Raw genomic sequence first — 11,205 nt, 5'->3', positions numbered from 1 at the left:
ATGGCGGCTCTCAAGCTAACACTGAGACCTCGGTGCCTGCATGGAGAGAGCATCAGCTCACTTTCCAGATGAACAATCAGGCTCAGAGAAGCAAAGGAGCCTGGCGGAGGCCCCAGACCAGGGCTCCAGGCCCAGAGCGGTCTCTTGTCCCTGCGTCTCAGAGGGCAGCAGCCGTGTTGACTGGCCCTCTGCAGTCTAGCCACTTTCTCCCTCTTTGGAAGCTCTGGAGAGGGAGTATCATAGTAGCACTTGGCCATCAGGGTGCTCAGGGGGGCAGAGGTGGGTGAGTGGGGCCTCCTCAACTGGATTGGGAGAGTTTTGATGGAGACAAGGACTTGTCTGTGGAAGGCCCTGAATCTTCGCAGGTAGCTGGTAGCAGACAGTGAGCAGCCGGGAACAGTTTGCTGCTGGTTGTCCATCCAGTGCCTCAGATGGGACCTGACTCAGCCAGAGCTCCAGTTCTGCAGGGGTTCTGAATGCAGATGCTGAGACAGGTCACACAGCCGGGAGGTGGGGGAGCCTGACCAGCCCCCACCCCAGCACCGCAACTGTCCAGGCCAGCAGCCTCAGCACCTCCAGACACCCCACCCATTCCTGCACTCCCCTCTCCTCAACCTCTCCTCATCACCCTTCTTCCTGCTACAGTGTCACCCCTGCACAGAGCCTGGGCCCCTGAAAGAGCTTGGCACCCAGCAGATGCCTCCATGAATCAGTCTAGACCTCTTAAAGCAGAAGCAATTGCTCAGCCTGTCCCCCTGGCCTCATGCCATCTTGGAACCAGCTAGCAGCTGGCCAAATGAGCCCTGCACTGAGGCTCCAGAACTGATGTCATTTAATAGGGAGCCTGGGGTGGCTAACTGGTGCTAATTTCCCAGGTGCACACCTCGAAGTTGACAGGCAAAGCTGTTCCTGCCTGCCTCAGGCCGAGGGAGGGGTGGGTTAACAGGGCTGGCTGAGGGACCCCAGCTGGCCTGTTGTTCCCAGGGCTGAGTTTGAGCTCTGGCTACAGTCACTGCACAGGAGTGGGGAGGGGCCACCTTCTTTGCCCATTCAAGTTCCTGCTTTCCCCTCCACCAGCCCTTCCGGACTTATCTCCCACTCTATAGATCTTGAAACTGAAAGCACGTGCCCCCCGAGCTAAAGCACTCAGCACAGTCTCCAGCCAGCTCTGTACGCACTCTTAGGCCAGTTTCTCAACTTCTCGGAACCACTGTTTCTCCATCTGCAAACTACAGCAGAAAGGACATGTTTTGGTTCCAGGGCCAAGCACAGAGCCTGGCAGGTGCTCAGTCCAGCATGACCCCCCAAAACTTCCCCTGATGGCCCGCAGGCCCTTGTGTCTCAACGTGTTCCAACCCAACCCCCAAACTTGCCCCCTCAGGGGTCCCCAATCACCCAAGCCAGAAGTCGGGCATGCACCTGGGCACCTCTCTCCTCCTCACCCCAAGTCCCGACAACTGTGCCTCCTAAGCAGTTGTCCCATCTGTCCTTGGCCCCTGACCCACTACTCATGTCTTTTTTTTTCCAATGATTTGGGGGAAACGTGTTGCCCCAGTTTGTTTTTTTAACTTTTTATCTTGAAATAATTTCAAACTTATAGGACATTTACAAAAATAATACAAAGAACTTCTGACCCCCTAATTTTAACAGTTTGCCACATTTCCAGTATCATTCTATCCATTGCTCTACCAATCCATCTATCAATCTATTTTCTAAAACTTGAGTATGGATTGTATACATCATGCTCCTTGAACACTTAATAGTGCCAGTTATATTTCCTAGGGCCAAGGATATTCACGTATGTACCTTAAGTACGGTTAACAAGTTTAAGGGAAAAAAAATTTTATTACAGAAATTGTAGGTTTACAGAAAAATCATGCAGAAATAGAGTTCCTATATACCCCCCTATTATTAACACCTTGCATTAGTGTGGTACATTTGTAACAATTGATGAAAGAATATTATTATAATTGTACTATTAACTATAATCCATGATTTATATTAGGATTCCTTGTTTGTGTTGTACAGGCCTATTTTTTGTTCTAGTAACCTAAAATTCCCTTTAACCACCTTCAAATATATAATTCAGTGTTAATTACATTCACCATGTTGTGCTACCATCACCTTCATCCATTACCAAAACTTTCCCATCACCCCAAAAAGAAACTCTGTACAATTTAAGCATTAACTCCACATTCTCTACTCCTACCCAGGCCCCTGGTAACCTGCATTCTGGTTTCTGGCTCTATGAATTTTCTTATTCTAGTTATTTCATATCAGTGAGATCATACAATATTTGTCCTTTTGTGCCTGGCTTGTGTCACTCAACATGATGTTTTCAGGTTCATCCTGTCACATATATCAGAGCTTCATGTTTATAGCTGACTAATATTCCATTGTATGTTTACACCACATCCTGTTTACCCATTCATCAGTTAATGGGTCCTTGGGTTGCTCCTCCTTTGGGCATTTGTAAATAATGCCATTATGAACATCAGTGCACCAATATCTATTCTAGTCCCAGCTTTTAATTCCTTGGGGTACTTACCTAGAAGTGGGATTGCTGAGGAACTACCAAACTGTCTTCCACAGTGGCTACACCATTTTACATTCCCACCAGCAATGAATGAGTGATCCTATTTCTCTATATCCTCTCCAACACTTATTTTCTACTTTTTAAATAGCAGCCAGTCTAGTAGATGTGAAATGGTATCTCATTTAGGTTTTTATTTGCATTTCCCTAATGGCTAATGATGTTGAGCATCTTTTCATGAAATTTTTGGCTATTTGTATATCTTCTTTGGAGAAATGTCTAAGGTTCAAAAACTTTAACATTGATATAAACCTTCCAATTTTTTTCATATGTCTTAACAATTTTGAACCTTTTCTCCTCCCTTGTTAGATCCTGTCCAGGATCAAGTATTGCATTTAAATGTTAATGTCTCTATTCATCCTCTCTCCCTCCCTTCTTCCTTCCTGTGGGAACATATATACAACATAAACTTTCCCATCCCAAACGCTCCCAAGTATACCATCCAGGATTAGTCACATTTGTGGTATCCTCACCAACCTCCCTTACAAAACTTTCCCATCTCCCCAAACAGACACCTCTACCCACTAAGCATTTACTGCCTGTTTCCCTGTCCCCTGCCCCTGGCAACCTGTACTCTAATTTCTGTTTCTGTGGGCTTGAATATTCTCTGATATTTTCTTTGTAGTTACCATGGGGTTTAAATTTAACATCCTAAAACTGTAACAATCTTGTTTGCTTTGATACCAACTTAATTCAATAGCATAATTTCTTTTTTTTTTTTAAAGATTTTTTTTTTAAGACTTATTTATTTATTTAATTTCCCCCCCTCCCCTGGTTGTCTGTTCTTGGTGTCTATTTGCTGCGTCTTGTTTCTTTGTCCGCTCCTGTTGTTTCTTTGTCCGCTCCTGTTGTCGTCAGCGGCACGGGAAGTGTGGGCGGCGCCATTCCTGGGCAGGCTGCACTTTCTTTTCACGCTTGGGCGGCTTTCCTCACGGGCGCACTCCTTGCGCATGGGGCTCCCCCACGCGGGGGACACCCTTGCGTGGCACGGCACTCCTTGCGCGCATCAGCACTGCGCATGGCCAGCTCCACACGGGTCAAGGAGGTCCGGGGTTTGAACCGTGGGCCTCCCATGTGGTAGACGGACGCCCTAACCACTGGGCCAAAGTCCGTTTCCCTCAATAGCATAATTTCAATACAAACTATGTCCCCATATATCTTTACGTAGTTCTTGTCACAAATTACATGTTTATATATTTTGAGTCAAAAATCACTAATTTATCATTACATTTTATGCATTTACTTTTTAGATCCTATAGGAATTAAAAAGTGGAATTACAAACCCAAAATTACAATAGTACTGGTATTTATATTTACCCCTTGTTTTAGCTTGCCCAAGGGGTGCCGATGCAAAGTACCAGAAATCTGTTGGCTTTTATAATGGGGATTTATTTGGGGGTAAAAGCTTACAGTTCCAAAGCCATGAAATGTCCAGATTGAGGCATCAGCAGAGATGCTTTCTCACCAAAGCCAGCTACTGTTGAATCCTGTGTGTTGCCATTTGGTGAAGCAAGATGTTGCCGACCTCTGCAAGGTATCATCAGCCTTCCCCTCAGGCTCGCTGTCTCCTCTGTAGCTGCGCCGTGGGCCCAGCCTCTTGGGGCTTCGTGCTTAAGCAATCCTGCAGTCTTCCCTCTCCTGGAAGAGGCTTGTCCCTTAGGGCTTCTGTCCTTGCAGCTCAGCTGAGGGCAGAACTGGAGCCTTTTCACTCATGCCGGGCAGAATCAAACAGCAGTTCTCTTCCCTCTGTCCAATTGTGTGGGTCCATTTATATCTGTTAGAAAGAAAGCCGCACCTGTAAGAGAACAAAAGCTCACCTGATTGTGGAGGAGGAAAGAATTTTATTAACGCTCTTGCAAGAACGGGCGCCGCAACCTGGATAAAATGGCTGGTGCCCCAAACAACAAGAAACAGTGATATTTATAACCTAAACCTAACACGCAGGTCCCTCCCCTGTTCCCCACTGATTGGGTGCTTCAGGGGTTACAGCCTACCTGAGAGGTCTAACTAACTTTCCGGGTTCCTGCTCTGAGTCCCCGCTCCCTAGACTCCGGTGGGCGGGGCTGGGCGGGCTCAGGCTGCTTTCACCCCCCGCCCCTCCCCCAGCACGTGCCTTTGGCCTTCTGGAAGGGTAGAGCCCGGCTCTGGCTTCCCCTTTGTGAAAATTAAACTTAACCCTTTCCCACATATCAGATCCAGCAAGGGGGCAGGGACTCAACCTGAGCCATGCTTCACTGACGTAGCCCAATAAAAAGCCCTACAGCAGTCATACAGTTACCAGGCCATCAAGCCTAAGTTACCTCCCTCACCAAAGTCAGGTGCCATGTTGGGGCACGATGGCTGCCGACGTCTGTGAGGGTTCAGGCTTCCTGGGCTCCTCTCTTTCAGGAGCTTGTCTCTCTCTGGGCTCATCTGCTCTGGTCTCTCCACAAGGCCAGCTGTAGACTCTTAGTAGTTTAGGTTAGAAACGACTTGTTTCTCTTCCCAGGGCCTTCTCTCCTTCCTCACACCCACACTCCTCTGTGTGCTTACTTCCCAGGGCTCCAGCTCAAGACTCCAACCTCCCTCCTCTGTGGTGCAGCTTTTCTGTGAGTCCCCACCCACCAAGGGAGTGGAGATGCAACGTCCTACTTACATGACCCAATCAAAGCTTTAATCATTATACAGTCAAGTAAAAAACCTCTGAATCCAATACACTCTAATATGCCCAGAGGAAAAGATCAGTTTTCAAACAATCCAATATTTCTTTTTGGAATTGATCAATAATATCAAACTGCTACAGGGAGTGATAGGGGTCCTCTTTCATTCTTTTGATACGGATATCCAGTTCATCCAGCACCATTTGTTGAAGAGACTGTTTTGTCTGCTTAACATGGACTTGTTAGGTTTGTTGAAAACCACTTGGTCATAGAGATGAGGGTTTATTTCTGTACTCTTAATCCCTCCCCTCCCCTCCCCTCCCCTCCCCTTTCCTTTCCTTTCTTCCTGAGGTACCAGGGCTAGAGACTGAACCTGGGACCTCGTAAGTGGGAAGCCAGTGCTAAAACACTGAGCTACACTGGCTCCCCTGGACTTTCAATTCTATTCTACTGATTGATGTGTCTATCTTTATGCAATACCATGCTGGGGTTTTGTTTGTTTGTTTGTTTTCCAAGATTTATTTCATTTATTTATTTCTCCCTCTCCCACTCATTGTTTGTGCTTGCTGTCTGCTCTCTGGGAACTGAACCTGGCACCTCCTATGTGGGAGGGAGGCACCCAATCGCTTGGGCCACCTCCGCTCCCTGCTTGTTGTGTCTCTTCGTTGCATCATCTTGTTGTATCAGCTCACTCATCAGCTCACTGTCTTGCTCATCTTCTTTAGGAGGCACCGGGAACTGAACCAGGACTTTCCATGTGATAGGCAGGTGCCCAATAGCTACTACGCTATTTTTTGTTTTTTTAAGATTTATTTTTAAAATTTATTTCCTTCCCCCCCGCAGTTGTCTGCTCTCTTTGTCCATTCGCTATTCTTCTGTGTCTACTTGCATTCTTGTCAGTGGCACTGGGAATCTGTGTCTCTTTTTGTTGTGTCATCTTGCTGCATCAGCTCTCCGTGTGTGCAGTGCCACTCCTGGGCAGACTGTTTTATTGCACTGGGCGGCTCTCCTCATGGGGTGCACTCCTTGGCGTGGGGCTCCTCTATGTGGGGGACACCCCTGCGTGGCACGGCACTCCTTGCGCGCATAAGCACTGCACATGGGCCAGCTCCACACGGGTCAGGAGGCCCTGGGTTTGAACCGCGGACCTCCCATGTGGTAGGCGGACGCTCTATCCGTTGAGCCAAATCCACTTCCCATACCATGCTGTTTTGATCACTGTATGTTTCGAAGACAAAGTCCTCCCACATGGCTCTTCTTTTTAAGGATGTTTTGACTATTCAGGTATACCTTTCCTTCCAAATAAATTTGATAATTGCCTTTACTATTTCTGTAAAATAGGCTTTTCTTTGTTTGGAGATTTTTTTTCTTTTTGAGGTACCTGGGCCAGGGATTGAAACTGGGACCTCATATGTGGGAAACCGGTGCTTAAGCACTGAGCCACATTGGCTCTCTGTTTGGAGATTTTTGATGATTGATTCGATCTCTTTAAATATGATTGGTTTGTTGAGTTCTTGTTCTCTTGTAGAGTCAATGTGAGTTGTTTGTGCATGTCTAGGAATTTGTCCATTTCATCTAGGTTGTCTAGTTTGTTGGCATACAATTTCTTATAATATCCTTTTATGATCCTTTTTATTTCTGTGGGGTCAGTTGTAACTCCCTCTCTTTCATTTCTGATTTTATTTATTTGTATCTTCTTTTTGTATCTGCTTTTTTGTTGTTGTTAGTCTAGCTAAGGGTTTGTTAAATTTTCTTGATCTTCTCATAGAATCAGCTTTTGGTTTTGCTGATTTTCTGTATTTTTTTGTTGTTGTTCTCATTTTCGTTTATTTCTGCTGTAATCTTTCTTATTTTTTCCCCTTCTGCTTGCTTTGGGATTAGTTTGCTGTTCTTTTTCTAGTTCCTCCAGGTGTTCAGTTAGGTCTTTGATTTTAACTTTCTTCTTTTTTTAATATAGGCGGTTAGGGCTATAAATTTCCCTCTCAGCACTGCCTTCATTGTATCCCGTAAGTTTTTGTCTGTCTGTTTCTTTGCTTGTTTGTTTTCAGGTACCAGGGGCCAGCGATTGAACCCAGAACCTCATACGTGGGAAGCCGGCACTCAGCCACTGAGCCACATCAGCTCACCCGAGGTGGTTTTTTCATTTGTTTTGCTTGTTGTTTGTTTGTTTTAGAAGGCACTGGAAATGAATCTGGGACCTCCCAGGTAGGAAGCAGGCGCTCAACAGCTTGAGCCATTTCTGCTCCCATCCCATAAGTTTTGGTAAGTTGTGTTCTGTTTTTCATTCATCTCCATATATTTATTAATTTCTCTTGCAATTTCTTCTTCGACCCACTAATTGTTTATGAGTGTGCTGTTTAGCCTCCGCACCTTTGTAAATTTTCCTTTGTCCCATGTACTATTGATTTTCTAACTTTATTCCATTATGATCTGAGAAAGTGCTTTGTATAATTTCAAAGCAAGAGCCCTGAATCTTCTCACTCTGCCCTCTTGATCGGGGCAGGCCTCCCAGGTTTTCCTTTAGTGTCCTTCAGGGAATAAAACTGCTCGACCTTCTGCCTACCTGGCTGGTGCAGCTCTACGCTGCTGCCATCCTCCAGCCCTGCTCGGGAGTCTCACATTACTAACTGCTCCCCTGCCCCAGTCCCATCCCGCGCTTCCTCCAGCAAAGCTGCCTTAGAGCAAATCTGTTCAAGAAACTCCTCTGTTTAAAACCTTTCTGTGGCTCCCCATTGCCCTTGGGACAAAGCACACTCTCAGTTGCAGAAATACCAGGTCCCCCGGACTGGCCTCTGCCACCTCGCCTACCGAGTGTCCTGCTGGGTCTGCCTCGTCCCGTTCTAAGCCCTGCGAACGTCAAGCTGTGCCTGACTCCAGACCTCTGCATGTGTCCATCCACATCCTGCAGCACTTGGCTTGGATGCCAACTCCTCCAGGAAGTCTTTCCTGAGTCCCCAGGCGGGCTTAGGGAGCCCCTGGACCCTGTGTCCTTCTTTCCTGCGGAAGAGCCCAGAACTTGATAGGTGGTCAGACCTGAACGTGGCAGGCCCATTCCTAAGAGGTCTGCACAAACAGCAGGGCGAGAAGACTGCAGAATTCAACCTCTGTCTGACCAAAAGGGCCTCCTTGCTGGTCCCCAGCCTGCCCCTGGCCCAGCCCTAGACATCGCAAGGGGCTCAGGTCAGATGAGCGCTCCTGGTCTCATCCAGCCTCTGCTCCAGCCCCCCTTGCCCGCTACTCTGGCTCTCGTGAACACACAGCGCGCTTCTAATCAGGGCCATCTGCTCTCCTGAGTCTGTCATTAGCACGCCCAGGAGCCTCAGGGGCCAGCAATTGTCTCCCATCAATCTTGCACGGCAAAAATCATTTCCCCAGCCTGAGACCAGGCCCTGATCAGCCTCCCTCGCTAGGGCTCACGGAGCAGCCTCCCATTCATCTCCTCGCTGCCAGCCTGGCACCGCCATCCCAGTTCTACCCAGCAGTCCTGGGGGTTTTCTGAGCTGCATAGCTGACGAGGGCCCACCCCTCCTAAAACCTTCCATGGCATCACTGGGGCCTGCAGGTGGAGTTCCTGCTCTTTAGCTGGCATGGGAGGCCGAGATCTCCCCCCACCCTCCGTTTTGGCCTCCCCTTGCCCCAGCCTCCCCTGCCTCAGCTGCACCAGCCACTACTTGCTCCTGTAGGCACCTGCGTTGCCCCAGGTGTTTCTCCACCTGGCACCTTCCCCATTTTCTGGGGAAAAGCTTTTTACATTTTTTGGTGTCTGTGTCTCTAGTTAGAGTGGATGCTCCTGGCGTGCAGGCATCAGGTTTGACTTATGCCGTCTTTGTCTTCTGCTTGAAGCCGAGCCTAATGCAGGCAGTCATAGGTTTCGGGATGAAGGAAAGAAGGAAGGGAAGGTTTGTTTTTCTTACCCTGGCCCCTCGCCTGTCCTTAGGGGTCAAGTATGTGTCGTGTGTCCAGGCTGTGCCAGGCCGTACTGCCTTCCTTCAGTGGGCCTGGGAGATCTGCTTCAGAAGCAGGAGGCCCAGAGCTCCAGCCAGGGGCCTGGGGTGGACAACTACCCCCTGCCAGTCAGCAGAGTTCCAGGGCCCCAGGCCACTGTGGGGAAGGGGCTTCTGCTGGCCAGTTGCTTCCCCGGTGCCTGGAATTGCCTGCCCGTTGAAACTCTGGCTCTGCCACTCCCTAGCCAGGTGACCTGGTCTCCTGCCCCAACCTGGACAGAGGCACCTGCCTGTGCCCACAGAGGGGACTGGAGGAGTAGCAGCTCAGCCTGGGGCTGGACCATATGTTCCCCACTTCCCCACGGGGGACCCTCCCCATTTGCCATGCGGTAGACCTCATCAGATGCTCTGAAAGGGTTTCCCATGCTGCCTGGGCTGCCTTGAGAGGCGTCCCTCAGACCTGGTGTGGAGCGCCAGCTCTGCTGTTGACTTGCCACCTGATTCTGGTCAAGTTTCCTCACCTCTCTGAGCCTCAGTTTCCTCTTCTGGAAAGGGGATAATTTCCCTTGCCTGCCAGGGTCATTGTGAGGCATGGATGAGCCAGTGGAACTGTGGGTGACAGTCACAGAACTAGAGGTCACGCTGGGTGCTGTGGAAGTGGGCTGCAGCTGTTCCCTGCCCTCCAGGACATACCCCACTGCCGAGGCCCCTGGGTTAGCTGTGGGAACCGCGGCAGAGCCAGAGCGCGGGGCCAGGCCCCCGGAGGTGAAGGTGCGGCCCATGTGGCCCTTGAAGGGTGACTGCTACGCTGACCTCTTGGGCCTGTGGCCAGGGGCAGGCAGCGACGGGGGACTCAGCAGCTGCCTCCGGCAGGGAGCTCTTCCCAGGGTGCGCCAGGCTCTCTCCCAGGTTCACCCCAGCAGCAGGAGGGCTGCAGGGGAGACATGGAGGCGGCAAGGGCTTAGGTCTCAGCCCAGAAGCTAATAAACATTATTGACGTGTGGTAAGGGAAGGAGGGAGGTGGCGGCTCGGAAAACCATCGAGACTGATTTATTGGTTAATTAGTGGGTTTCCACAGCCACAGACTTCCCCAGCTGCGCACAGGTGGGGCGGCAGACAGAGTGCAGAGGCCAGCTGGGCCCGAGCGCGGCTCAGCGTCTCCTGAGCCAGGATCCCGGATGGCTGAAAAGGCAATGCGAGGTTCTTTGAACCAGGGAACGGACCCGGGCTTGATGGCCAGAGGAAGCCCATCTGAGTTCCCCGGGGGCTGAGTACTGAACAGAACTCTTGAGGGAGGGGCCTGGGAGCTCTCTGAGGACTCCAGGGGTCAGGGTGCCTAGCTGAGCGTGGGCAGCTGCAGGTTTGGGGAAGAAGGCTGTTGCAGAATCAGGAAGAACCAGGAGTAACCAAGAAAAATGAAAGAAGAGGCCCCAGAGTTAAAGGAGGGTCACTGGGTAGAAAATAGGTCATGAGTTTGAAACCAACCTCTGCCACATACTAGCTGTGTGATGTTGGGCTAATTACTGAACTTCTCTGATTCTTGATTTCTGTGTCTGTAAATTGGGACTAATCATATCTACCTTGCAAAGCTGTTTAGATAGTTAGACTGAAGGACGAGCACAGCATGAGCTACATAATGAATGCTTAATAAAGGTTTGTTCTATCGGCTGCTATTATTAAATTGCCCTAGAAGAAGGCCTGGGACAAGGAAGGAGCTTGGTACAGGTGGTGGAGGACTCGGAGCCCGGCAGGCTTTGGCCAAGGTGAAGGGATGGAACTGCCCAGCTGCCAGCCTGGCTATGGACGGTCTGGCGCCTACTCCCGGCTAGACTGAGACATTTTCCAGGCCCAAGGGGGTCCACGGGGCTGAAGCTCCGCCAGCCACCGCTCTGCTTTGGCAGGTGACTCTACCTCTCTGAGAGCTCCTGGCCTTGGCGCCCTCCCTTAGCCCGATGGCGTCGGTCCTCCCGCCCCTCCCGGAAGAAGGCAGACAGACAGACGGACACCCAGCGGAGTTGGTGGGCAAGGT

Source organism: Dasypus novemcinctus, chromosome 12 (genome assembly GCF_030445035.2).
Source record: "Dasypus novemcinctus isolate mDasNov1 chromosome 12, mDasNov1.1.hap2, whole genome shotgun sequence".
Lineage (NCBI taxonomy): Eukaryota > Metazoa > Chordata > Mammalia > Cingulata > Dasypodidae > Dasypus > Dasypus novemcinctus.
This window is presented reverse-complemented; position numbering follows the sequence as displayed.